Source organism: Prionailurus viverrinus, chromosome E2, assembly GCF_022837055.1.
Source record: "Prionailurus viverrinus isolate Anna chromosome E2, UM_Priviv_1.0, whole genome shotgun sequence".
NCBI classification, from domain to species: domain Eukaryota; kingdom Metazoa; phylum Chordata; class Mammalia; order Carnivora; family Felidae; genus Prionailurus; species Prionailurus viverrinus.
Genome location: NC_062575.1, coordinates 10,411,499 through 10,425,537, shown reverse-complemented (window position 1 = coordinate 10,425,537; position 14,039 = coordinate 10,411,499). Strand labels below are relative to the sequence as shown.

At 37.2% G+C, this 14,039-nt stretch overlaps 1 protein-coding gene across 2 annotated transcripts in view; it reads left to right on the top strand.

Annotated features, from left to right (window-relative positions):
- Positions 1–14,039, top strand: part of WWOX (WW domain containing oxidoreductase) — a 980,664-nt gene that overhangs the window by 280,483 nt on the left and 686,142 nt on the right. The gene's annotated exons all lie outside the window — the stretch shown is intronic.

Here is a 14,039-nt window from a genome sequence, read left to right as displayed (position 1 = left end):
TTACCATTGAACAGTCATTTTCTGGCCCAAATGAAGACGTTAGTCCTAATGGATGGGAGTGCTGTTTTGTCAGCATTCCCAGCAGGCACAGAGAATGCCAGGGTCCCCTCCACAGAGAGGGACGGGCTCTTCTCTGTGGGTAGATTAGAGCCACAGAGAGGAAGCACACCCCTTTCATTGGAATCTTCCATTCAGTACCCTGAAGACCTCTCCTGTCCTCACTCACCCCTCACAGACCGGAATCCACCAAAGAAGAAAAAAGAATCAGTCCCAGAGTGCTGACTAACAGCATCAGCTTTGGAATTGGAATGATCCTATTTTTGTTTCCATTCTATCTTTATAGTTTGAACTTTCCTTTTGATATTCTGTAAATATTCATCATCTCAGAGCCTTTTGAATTGCAATGGCTTTTAGTCAAAACTGAGCAAAATGTGCCATTTGAATAATAAAAACCTCATTAAAGTGAGGCAAAAGAAATTCTTTTCCTTTTGTACAAGCCAATTAAGTGTCTTTACAATTAAGAAAAGTCTAGCGCTTTATAGTTCCATATTCCATAAGCCGGTTTTTAATTAATGGAGGTGACAAGTTTTAGGTACAGGGTACATATTTCGCCTCTGGTGTTGTGCAATTAACATTAATGAAGAGCATTAAAATTTGGTAAAAGAGGAGAGGATTTCCCATGTCCTCCATGTATTCACGCCTCCAGGCGGAGGTCTTTGGTAGCAGGTTTCTTGATGTGTTTTGCATTTCCTTGAGAAAATGTGCAGGCGAGGGTAAAGTTACCTAGAGGGGGCCTTGTAGTTATCAAGAGGTATGGTGTCAAAATTCCGAATGGCCAGGCCTATCTTAAAGACATGGAAATGCTGCAAAAATCACCTTTGAAGAATTATATTTTCTCCGGTGGATAGAAGGGAAGGGTATAGAGGCAAGGGGTGTAATAATGGTTTAACCTGGCATGTACCTTACACGATACTGGGATTTTGCTCATCAGAACCTTGGGAGGAAGGTATGCTGCTGTTCTAAGTTTGCAGGCAGAGGAAACGGGTTTACAGAGGTTAATTAATTAACCGACCACAAGTCAGGGAAGTATAATAACATGGCTGGGCTAGAATTTCTCTGTGTCCATTTAAGGAAGCTTATCTAAGAAAGAAGGTATTGTGCATTAGCTCTGAAGTCAGGCGATCTTTTGATTTTGTTTTGTTTTGTTCTTATTCATATATTTGTTTCTTTATTGTTTTAGCTGTTTCTGACTCTTATTTTGACCGTAGGATAGTTGTTTCTAATCCCTGTTTTCCTGTTTGTGAAATGACGACAATCATTTTAATTACTATCAGTGATAATAATTCCTGTCATCTAAAGTTCTTATGTGCACAAACTATCAGTAAGTGCTCAACCCACACTCAGTACTCAAAAAGAAAAAAGAAAAATAAAGTATCAGCAACTCTGAAAAAGTGAACCAAATATTTGAGATGAAAATGGAAAGGCATTCACATATAAGTCATATGTTCACTTGGCCCATTTTCCCTTTTCTCTCTCATGAAGTTTTTTCCTACAGTCTTGCCTTATTACAACATATGGGTTCTTCTGGTTACAAATGAGTAGATTCTGTTTTGATTTGAAATAGGCTCTGATGAATGTTGTAGGTAGACCAGATGCCTCAAAGCATTTTTTGTCCACCTCTTAAGAGACTAATGGGACTGTTGGGGGAGTTGTACATTGATAACTGTGGTGGGTTCCATATGTGGAAAACATGTGATCCCACCCCAATACAGCTGACCCCAGCCACATCACCACTTTTAGGTCTTAGGTAGGTGATGTGGGTTGGAAATATATCAGGCAACAGAACGTATATGACAGTTTCTCAACCAGACTTAGATTGCCTAGTGGCAGTGAGATTTACATAAATACTTTGTTTTTAAGGTTTATTTATTTTGAGAGAGAGAGAGAGAGAGAGAGTGTTTGTGCATGTGAGTGGGGAAGGGGCAGGGAGAGAGGGACAGAGAGAGAATCCCAAGCAGGCTCTGCATTGCCAGTGTGGAGCCCAGTGTGGGGCTCAAACTCATGAACTGAACCATGAGATCATGACCTGATCTGAAACCAAGAGCTGAATGCTCAACTGGCTGAGTTATCTGGGCACCGGTGTGTAAATACCTTTTAAGAAACAGTGAGTTAATTGTTTTTTTCTTTAGTGATAAATTCATTCTTTCTTCCAAGCATTTATTATCAATTCTTAATGAAATTATTACCATTGACATCATTAACAATATCATTAATATTATGAATAAGTAATGAACTAATATCAATTCTTTGCAAACTCTTCCAAAAAATAGGATAAGAAGAAAAACTTCTCAACTCACTGTATAAGGCCATTATTACTCTGATTTGAAAACCAGATAAAGGTATCACAAGAAGATTATAGACCAGTAATCACGTAGGAATATGGTTGTAAAAATATTCAACAAAATATTAACAAACCAAATGCAGCAATATAGAAGACGGATTATATACCATGGTGAGGTGTGATTTATCCAAGGAGTTCTAGGTTTGTTTAACATCTGAAAGTCAGTGTAGTACATCATATCAGTGAAATAAAAGATAGGCCAATAGACACAAAAGGAGCATTTGGAAAATTCTAACACCGTTTCTGGACCAAAACACTCAACAGACTTGGATTACAAGGGCATTACCTCAACCTGATACAGGCATCTACAAAAAATATCCACACCTAACCTTCTACTTAATGCTATAAGATTGGATACTTTATCTTTTTTTTTATCATCCATTTAAATTTTATTTGCATCGTTTAATTTTCTTTTATTTTTTAATTTTTAATTTTTTTTAAATTTACATCCAAATTAGCATATAATGCAACAGTGATTTCAGGAGTAGATTCCTTAGTGTCCCTTATCCATTTAGCACATTCCCCTCCCACCACCCCTCCAGGAACCCTCAGTTTGTTCTCCATATTTATTTTTAAAAAAAAATTTTTTTTTTCAACGTTTATTTATTTTTGGGACAGAGAGAGACAGAGCATGAACAGGGGAGGGGCAGAGAGAGAAGGAGACACAGAATCGGAAACAGGCTCCAGGCTCTGAGCCATCAGCCCAGAGCCTGACGCGGGGCTCGAACTCACGGACCGTGAGATCGTGACCTGGCTGAAGTCGGACGCTTAACCGACTGCGCCACCCAGGCGCCCCTGTTCTCCATATTTATGAGTCTCTTCTGTTTTGTCCCCCTCTTGTTTTTATAATATTTTTGTTTCCCTTCCCTTATGTTCATCTGTTTTGTCTCTCAAAGTCCTCATATGAGTGAAGTCATACGATTTTTGTCTTTCTCTGACTAATTTCACTTAGCATAATACCCTCCAGTTCCATCCACATAGTTGTAAATGGCAAGATTTCATTGTTTTTGATTGCTGAGTAATACTCCATTGGATATATATACACCACATTTTCTTTATCCATTCATCCATTGATGGACATTTGGGCTCTTTCCATACTTTGGCTATTGTTGATAGTACTGCTATAAACATGGGGGTGCATGTGTCCCTTCGAAACAGCACACCTGTATCCCGTGGATAAATGCCTAGTAATGCAATTGCTGGGTCGTAGGGTAGTTCTATTTTTTAGTTTTTTGAGGAACCTCCATCCTGTTTTCTAGAGTGGCTGCACCAGCTTGCATTGCCACCAACAATGCAAAAGGGATCCTCTTTCTCCCCATCCTTGCCAACATCTTTTGTTGCCTGAGTTGTAAATGTTAGCCATTCTGACAGGTGTAAGGTGGTATCTCATTGTGGTTTTGATTTGTATTTCCCTGATGATGAGTGAGTGACATTGAGCATTTTGTCATGTGTCGGTTGGCCATCTGGATGTCTTCCTTGGAGAAGTGTCTATTCATGTCTTTTGCCCATTTCTTCACTGGATTATTTGTTTTGGGTGTTGAGTTTGATAAGTTGTAGATTTTGGATACTAACCCTTTATCTGATACGTCATTTGCAAATATCTCCTCCCATTCTGTTGGTTGCCTTTTAGTTTTGCTGATTGTTTCCTTCACTGTGCAGAATCTTTTTATTTTGATGAGGTCCCAATAGTTCATTTTTGCTTTCGTTTCCCTTGCCTCCAGAGACGTCTTGAGTAAGAAGTTGCTGCGGGCAAGATCAAAGAGGTTTTTTGGCTGCTTTCTCCTCAAGGATTTTGATGGCTTCCTGTCTTACATTGAGGTCTTTCATCCATTTTGAGTTTATCTTTGTGTGTGATGTAAGAAAGTGGTCCAGGTTCATTCTTCTGCATGTCGCTGTCCAGTTTTGCCAGCACCACTTGCTGAAGAGACTGTCTTTATTCCATCGGATATTCTTTCCTACTTTGTTAAAGATTAGTTGGCCATGTGTTCGTTGGTCCCTTTCTGGGTTCTCTATTGTGTTCCATTGATCTGAGTGTCTCTTCTTGTGCCAGTACCATTTTGTCTTGATAATTACTGCTTTGTAGTAGAGGCTCAAGTCTGGGATTGTGATGCTTCCTGCTTTGGTTTTCTTTTTCAAGATCACTTTGGCTATTTGGGGTCTTTTCTGGTTCCATGCAAGTTTTAGGATTATTTGTTCTAGTTCTGTAAAGAATGCTCGTGTTACTTTGATAGGGATTGCATTGAGTATTTAGATTGCTTAGGGTAGTATTGACATTTTAACAATATTTGTTCTTCCTATCCAGGAGCATGGAATCTTTTTCCATTTTTTTTTTTTTTGTGTGTCTTCTTCAATTTTTTCCATAAGCTTTCTATAGTTTTCAATGTATAGATTTTTCACCTCTTTGGTTACATTTATTCCTAGGTATTTTATGGTTTTTTCGTGCAACTGTAAATGGTATCGATTCCTTGTTTTCTCTTTCTGTTGCTTCATTGTTGGTGTATAGGAATGCAACCAATTTGTGTGCATTGATTTTATATGCTGCAACTTTGCTGAATTCATGAATCAATTCTAGAAGTTTTTGGGGGAATCTTTTGGGTTTTCCATGTAGAGTATCATGTCATCTGAGAAGAGTGAATGTTTGATCTTCTGTTGGCCGATTTGGATGCCTTTTATTTCTTTGTGTTGTCTGATTGTAGAGGCTAAGACTTCCAATACTATGTTGAGTAACAGTGGCGAGAGTGGACATCCCTGTCTTGTTCCTGACCTTAGGGGAAATCTCTCAGGTTTTCTCCATTGAGGAGGATATTAGCGTTGGGTGTTTCATGTATGGCTTTTATGATCTCAAGGTATGCTCTTTGTATCCCTACTTTTTGAGGGTTTTTATCAAGAAAGGATGCTGTATTTTGTCAAATGCTTTCTCTGCATCTATTGAGAGGATCATATGGTTCTTGTCCTTTCTTTTCTTGATGTGATGAATCACGGTAATTGTTTTGCGGATATTGAACCAGCCCTGCATCCCAGGCATAAATCCCACCTGCTTGTGGTGAATAATTTTTTCAACATATTGTTGGATCCAGTTGGCTAATATCTTGTTGAGGATTTTTGCATCCATGTTCATCAGGGAAATTGGTCTCTAGTTCTCCTTTTTAGTGGGGTCTCTGTCTGGTTTTGGAATCAAGCTAATGCTGGCTTCGTAGAAAGAGTTTGGAAGTTTTCCTTCCATTTCTATTTTTTGGAACAGTTTCAAGAGAATAGGTGTGAACTCTTCCTTAAATGTTTGGTAGAATTCCCTTGGAAAGCCATCTGGCCCTGGACTCTTGTTTTTTGGCAGATTTTTTATTACTAATTCGATTTCCTGACTGGTTATGGGTCTGTTCATATTTTCTATTTCTTCCTGTTCCAGTTTGGTAGTGTATATATTTCTAGGAATTTGTCGGTTTCTTCCAGGTTACTCATTTTATTGGCATATAATTGCTCATAATATTCTCTTATTATTGTTTTTATTTCTGTTGTGTTGGTTGTGATCTCTCCTCTTTCATTCTTGATTTTATTTATTTGGGTCCTTTCCTTTTTCTTCTTGATCAAACTGTCTAGCGGTTTATCAATTTTGTTAATTTTTTCAAAGAACCAGCTTCTGGTTTCATTGATCTGTTCTACTGTTTGTTTTGTTGTTGTTGTTTTGTTGTTGTTGTTGTTGTTGTTGTTGTTTGATAGCATTAATTTCTGCTTTAGTCTTTATTGTTTCCTATCTTCTGCTGGTTTTGGGTTTTATTTGCTCTTCTTTTTCCAGCTCCTTAAGGCGTAAGGTTAGGTTGTGTATCTGAGATCCTTCTTCTTTCTTTAGGAAGGCCTGGATTGCTGTATACTTTCCTCTAATGACTGCCTTTGCTGTGTCCCAGAGGTTTTGGGTTGTGGTGTTATCATTTTCATTGACTTCCATATACTTTTTAATTTCCTCTTTAACTGCTTGGTTAGCCCATTCATTCTATAGTAGGATGTTCTTCAGTCTCCAAGTATTTATTACTTTTCCAAATTTTTTTACTTGTGGTTCATTTCCAGTTTCATAGTATTGTGGTCTGAAAATATGCAAGGTATGATCTTGATCTTTTTGTACTTACATAGGGCTGATTTGTGTCTCAGTATACGGTCTATTCTGGAGAACGTTCCATGTGCACTGGAGAAGAATGTGTATTCTGCTGCTTTATGGTGAAATGTTCTGAATATATCTGTTAAGTCCATCTGGTCCAGTGTGTCATTCAAAGCTATTGTTTCCTTGTTAATTTTTTGATTAGATGATCTGTCCATTGCTGTGAGTGGGGTGTTGAAGTCTCCTACTATTATGGTATTACTGTTGATGAGTTTCTTGATGTTTGTGATTAATTGATTCATACATTTGGGTGCCATCAAATTTGGTGCATAAATGTTTGCAATTGTTAGGTCTTCTTGGTGGATAGACCCATTGATTATGATACAATGCCCTTCTGCATCTCTTGATACAGTCTTTATTTTAAAGTCTAGATTGTCTGATATAAGTATGGCTATTCCGGCTTTCTTTTGTTGACCATTAACATGATAGATGGTTCTCCATCCCCTTATTTTCAATATGAAGGTGTCTTTTGGTCTAAAGTGGGTCTCTTGTAAACAGCATATAGATGGATCTTGTTTTCTTATCCATTCTGTTACCCTGTATCTTTTGATTGGAGCATTGAGTCCATTGATGTTTAGAGTGAGTACTGAAAGATCTGAATTTATTGCCATTATGATGCTTGTAGAATTGGACTTTCTGGTGATGTTCTCTGGTCCTTTCTAATCTGTTGTTGCTTTTGGTATTTATTTATTTATATATATATTTATCTTCATCTTTTCTCCCCTCAGAAAGTCCCCCTTAAAATTTCTTGCAGGGCTGGTTTAGTGGTCACAAACTTCTTTAATTTTTCTTTGTCTAGGAAGCTTTTTATCTCTCCTATTTTGAATGACAGCCTTGCTGGATAAAGAATTCTTAGCTGCATATTTTTCTGATTCAGCACACTGAATATATCCAGCCACTCCTTTCTGGCCTGCCAAGTTTCTGTGGATAGGTCTGCTGCAAACCTGATCTGTCTTCCCTTGTATGTTAGGGACTTTTTTCCCTTGCTGCTTTCATGATTCTCTCCTTGCCTGAGTATTTTGTGAATTTGACTATGATATGCCTTGTTGATGGTCGGTTTTTGTTGAATCTAATGGGAGTCCTCTGTGCTTTCTGGATTTTGATGTCTGTGTCTTTCCCCAGGTTAGGAAAGTTTTCCGCTATGATTTGCTCACATAACCCTTCTACCCCTATTTCTCTCTCTTCCTCTTCTGGGACCCGTATGATTCTCATGTTGTTCCTTTTTAATGAGTCACTGATTTCTCTATTTCTTAAATCATTCTCTTTTGCCTTAATCTCCCTCTTTTTTCCTGCTTTTTTATTCTCTATAAGTTTGTCCTCTATATCACCGATTCTCTGTTCTGCCTCTTCCGTCTTGCATCCATCCATGATTGCAGCTCAGTTATGGCATTTGTAATTTCATTCTGGGTATTTTTTATTTCTTTTATCTCTGCAGAAAGGGATGCTAATATATTTTCGACTCCAGCTAGTATTCTTATTATCGTGATTCTAAATTCTGGTTCAGACATCTTGCTTGTATCTGTGTTGGTTAAATCCCTGTCTATCGTTTCTTTGTGCTCTTTCTTTTGGGATAAATTCCTTCGTTTTGTCATTTTGAAAGGAGAAAAGTTATTAATGAGGTAGAAAAATGCAAGTAAAATATTAAAATTAAAAAAGTATTAAAATCAAAAATTACACACACACACACACACACACACACACACACACACACACACACACACACCAAAAATCAAATAGATGAAGCTACATACTAGGTGTGTTTTGGTCTGGGTGTTGAAAGTCGTTTGACAGATTAGAGAAAAAAAAAGGGTGGGAGGAAAAAAAAAGGAAACTGAGAATTTGAAAAAATGAATACACTGAAGTAGACTAAAATGAGATGATGGGGGTAAAATAGAATTTGAAGAAATATACACAAAAGTAAAGAATATAGTAGGACAAAAATTAAAAATGTTTTTAATCAAAATTAAAAATAAATATGAATTTTTTCTTTTTCTGTATTTAAGAAAAAAGAAAAGAAACAAAAAAGAGAAAAAAGATAAAAGAAAAAAGATATTTGAAAATTTGAAAAAGTCAATACACTGTAGTAGACTCAAATGAAATGATGGAAATAAAATAGAATTTGAAAAAAATTACATAAAAGGAAAACACATAGTAACGAAAATTAAATAAGAATATTTTTAATAGAAATTGAAAGTAAAAATGAAGTTTTTTTCTTGCTGCTTTTAAGAAAAAGAAAACAAACAAAAGAAAAAAATGAAAAAAAGAAAAAATGGAAACTGTTTGAAAATTTGAAAAGGTGAATACACTGAAGTAGACTAAAATAAAATGATGGGAGTAAAGTAGAATTTGAAAAAATTTACACAAAAGTAAAAATACAGTAATAAAAATTAAAGATATTTTTAATAAAAGTGGAAAATAAAAATGAATTTTTCTCTTTCTGCATTCAAGTAAAAGAAAAGACTTGTGAAAGAGAAAAAGAAAAAACAAAAAATAAAGAAAATTGAATAGATGAACCTGCTAACAGATTGAAGTAGGACTCAAATTGGTTTGTTTTCCCCTAGAAGTCATTCTCTGTAGTTCTGTATAGTCCATAAATTAAGCCAGCGGTGAGACTTGTGTTCTTGAGGAGCTGAGTTGGCCCAGTTGGACGGGGCTCAGTGTAACAGCTCTGCTCTCCACTAGAGGGTGCTGCTAGCCTACTGGGGTGGATTGTTGCAGTGCTTATTAGTGTGCATGGGCAGGAGAGGTGTAAATGGCGCCACCCAGCTACCCAGTCTGTTTTCCCGGATAAGCAATCATGCCCCTGTCCTCTGTCTTCAGCCCTCGTCCACTCCCTGCTTCTTCACTCTTCGCGACCAGGCCCCAGGCAGTACCTCTCTCCCACGTTTTGTCTCAGATGTGGCTGTTTTCCCCAGTCCCTTACTTCCGAAGGACTGCGGCTTTGGCCCCTTTCGCCCCTCTGCGGGAGGGTCTCACCGAGCAATGGCCAAATGAGCATTTGCCGAATATCGGCTGCACCCAGGAATGCCTGCTGGACCCTGTTGTTGCTGGTGCCCCGAGACCGTGGCCAGGTGCCAGCCCGCCCCAGAAAAAGTTCGCGAGACAGTGTAGCAGCAGCGTCTCAGGGATTATGGAAAATCATAACACACATCTGGCACCAGGCTTCACTCTTAACAATCTTGCCTCAGCACCAGTGAATGTGGCCGCCTTCCGGGGTCTGCTGGGACCAGGTGGCTTCAGCAGTCTCTAACGGATGTCCTTCCAGCAGTGGAACTGCTTTTCCCTGTGTGGCCCGAGAACCTCCTGGACCCCACTCTGTTCCTGGGGATTTGCCCTTCCCACCAGAGCACCGCCAGCTATCGAGCTGCGGAGTTACAGCCTTTGCGCTCCCCTTGTTTACAGTCTTAATGGAATTTAAACCCTCTCCTTTCTCCTTTCTCCCTTTTTAGTTTAGTCCCTGGGGCTGTTTCCAATTTGCCACTTTCTCTCCGGCTGCTTTTGGGGTGGGGTGCTTTTCCCGTATTCTCCCCCCACAAGTCTCCATCCTCTCTCTGCCCGCAAAAACGGTTCCTTACCTTTTGTGGCTTCTAGCTCCCCAAGTTCAGTTCTCCGTGCCGGGAACCTGCTGAATTCTGTGGTTCAGGTTGTGCAGATTGTTGTGTTAATCCTCCAGTCAGTTTTCTAGGTGTGTAGGATGGTTTAGTGTTGCATTGTTTAATTTTTAAAAGACATTACAATTGTGTTGTACAGACAAGTTACATGTGTACATCAATTTAATGTTTGTATTGTTCTTTATTACCTTCTGCATACCCATTACTATTTGAAATTAGTTTCTATGTTTTACTCAGAAGTGTTGGCAGCAAATCGTCTTCTTATTGGTTTATCTGAAAATGTCTTTATTTATCCTTACTTTTTGGTGGGAACATTCTGTAGGTATACAATTCTAGGTTGGTAGTTACAGTCTTTGAGCAATTTAAAAATATCATTACATTTATTTTTGTCTTTCCTCATTTCCATTGAAATGTCATCTGCGAATCTTATTCTTTGCTTTATTGAAACGAATGCGTCTTGTTTTCTCTAGGGAGGGCCTTTTCAATTTCTTGCCCCTTGTTTTTGATTTTCGCCGTTTATTCTGTAATGTGCTTAAAAGATGTTGCCTTTGTATTTATCCTGTTTGTGCTTTGCTGTGTTCATTGCATCTGTGGATTGATATTTTCTCTTTTCTTCTACAAACATCTACCACATGCTTCTTAAGCTCTGGTCTATGATTTTCTTTTTATTGCATTGTTATTTCTCTGTCTCTTTCTCTCTCTCTCCATGTATCTATGTTTCATTTTTGTATTTTCTATAAGTCTGTGTTTAATTTTAATTATTTAGTGTTCTGTGTCCAATATATTTAAACACATATATTAATATATTAATCTCAGATATTGCATTTTTTCCAATTCCAGACAGTTCTTTTTATTATTTTTCAAAATTAAAATCTCTAGTGAAATTCAGAATCTTTACATTGACCTTTTTTAAATTTTATTTTTTATTTAAAAATTTTTTTTTATTTTTATTTTTTTATTTTTTTTAATTTTATTTTTTATTTTTTAAAATTTACATCCAAGTTAGTTAGCATATAGTGCAGCAATGATTTCAGGAGTAGATTCCTTAGTGTCCCTTAACCATTTAGCCCATCCCTGCTCCCACAATCCCTCCAGTAACCCTCAGTTTCTTCTCCATATTTATGAGTCTCTTCTGTTTTGTCCCCCTCCCTATTTTTATACTATTTTTGTTTCCTTTCCCTTATGTTCATCTGTTTTGTCTCTTAAAGTCCTCATATGAGTGAAGTCCTGTGATTTTTGTCTTTCTCTGATTGACTAATTTCACTCAGCATTAATACCCTGCAGTTCCATTCACGTAGTTGCAAACAGCAAGATTTCATTGTTTTTGATTGCCGAGTAATACTCCATTGTATATATATACCACATTTTCTTTATCCATTCACCCATCGGTGGACATTTGGGCTCTTTCCATACTTTGGCTATTGTTGATAGTACTGCTATAAACATAGGGTGCATGTATCCCTTGGAAACAGCTCACCTGTATCCCATGGGTAAATGTCTAACAGTGCAATTGCTGGGTCGTAGCGTAGTTCTATTTTTAGTTTTTTGAAGAACCTCCATACTGTTTTCCAGAGTGGCTGTACCAGCTTGCATTCCCAAGAATACTTTACCTTTAAGATCAGAAAAGAAAACACGGATATCAAATTTTACCAGTTACATTCCATTTTGTGCTGGAAATTCCAGCCAAAGTAATTGGGGTAGGGGGAGACATTCTGATTGGAAAGGAAAGAGTAAAACTATCTTTATTTGTGGGTGAAATGACCTTAGGTGTAGAAAATACTAAGAAACCCACATTAAAGTATTAAAACTAATAGATAATTTAAAAAGAACTCACAAAACTAATTGATAATTTCCGCAAGATTAGAAGATAAAAAATCAATATGAAAAAATCAATTGTATTTGTATATACTAGTAACTAACAATTTCCAAATTAAATTAAGAAATCAATGCAAATTGCCATATCATTAGAAAGAATAAAATACTTATGAATACATTTAACAAAAGATGTGATAAATTTCTATTTTGAGAGCTATAAAGTATTGTAGAAGGAAATTAAAGACCTAAATGCATATAAAGACATCACATGTTCATAGATCAAGACGTTCAATATTGTAAAGAGGACAGTATTCTCAAAATTGATCTGTAATTTTAACGTAAACATTACTAAAATTGCAGTTGGCTATTTCGCCAGAAATTGAAAGCTGATTCTAAACTTTTTATGTGCATGCAAAGGCCCCAGACTAGCCAACCCAAGCTTGAAAAATAACAAAGTTGAAGGATCCTCATTTCCCAGTTTTCAAAATTTACTCCATAGGGGCACCTGGGTGGCTCAGTTGGTTAAGCATCTGACTCTTGATTTTGGCTCAGGTCTAGGCTTCAGGGTCTTGAGATCAAGACCTGAGGTGGCTCTGGCTCTGGGCAGACTGAGGAACTTGCTTAATATTCTCGTTCTCCCTCCCTGTCCCCCCATGATTCCATAGCTGGTGCTCAATGGTGCACTATCCTTCTCTCTCAACAATAACTATATTTATATATATAAATATATATAACTACATATATGTAAAATGTTTATAACATATATAAAATGTTACGTATATATGTATGTTGTTGTTACTACAAAGCATTAGTAATAAAGACTGTAGTAGTAACATCATAAAAGAATATAACAGAGAGTCTCATAATAAACTCTTACAGGTGGTCAATTGATTTTCCTCAAGGGTGCTGAGATGATTCAATGCAGGCAAGAGTAGTCTTTTTAACATACGAAGCTACACTTGGAACGCCCACTTGCCAGAGAATGAAGTTATTGCTTGCCTTCACTGTATATCCATGTTAAGCTTCCAGTGGATCATAGATCTAAATGTAGGAGCCAAAGCTAGAACTCTTAGGAATGAAGATAGAACTGTATCTTTGTGACGTTGGATTAGGGAATGCTTTCCTAGATATGACCCCTCAAGCACAAGAGGCGAAAGAAAAATATATGTAGCTCATATTTCATCAAACTTAAAACTCAGAAAGAAGATAATTTAAGACATTTTGGGTTCCACCCACCCCTAGAGATAACTACTATTCACACTTTTGGCTGTGCTTCATAAATATTTTGTGTGTGTGTTTGTGTGATCATACAATATTACATCTTTTGTTTTGTAGCATGCATATTTTACAGGGTTGAAGGATCTATCATTTTAATGGCTGTGTAGTATTCTATCATATGCATCCCATGCAAATTCATTACATGATTTCCCAGTTTTATATGTCATTTATTTCTGTATTTTGCTTTCATATTGTAATTGTAGACGCTGTGGGTAGCCTTGAATAAATGACATTTTAACAATTTTTATTAATATATTAGGATGATTTCCCACCAGCACCACTTCTCTGTGAGGATTTGGGATTTTGATTCATATGATGAAAGGCTTACTTTTATTTTTTTTTAATTTTATTATGAAACAAATTAAATATAAACACAATGGGAGAAAATAGTATAATAGATCTCCACTTACCCATCCCCACGGCTCACTCATTTCTATTGTCTAGATGTAATTTGACCTCTGAAAGGAATATATTCAAACATTGTATGCCTCTCTCTCTTTTTTTTTTCTGCTTATTTTTGACAGAGAGAGACAGACAGAGACAGAGAGAGAGAGACAGAGAGAGAAAGAGAATATGAATGGGAGAGGGTCAGAGAGAGAGGAAGACAGAGGATCCTAAACAGGCTCTGTAATGTGGGGCTTGAACTCAGGAACTGAACCGTGAGATCATGACCCGAGCCAAAGTCAGATGCTTATATGATTGAGCCACCCAGGAACCCCTGTGTGCCTGTTTTTCACAGAGTACTTCCCCCTTGCTGTGCTTACTTAGAACCTATTAAATGCTGGTT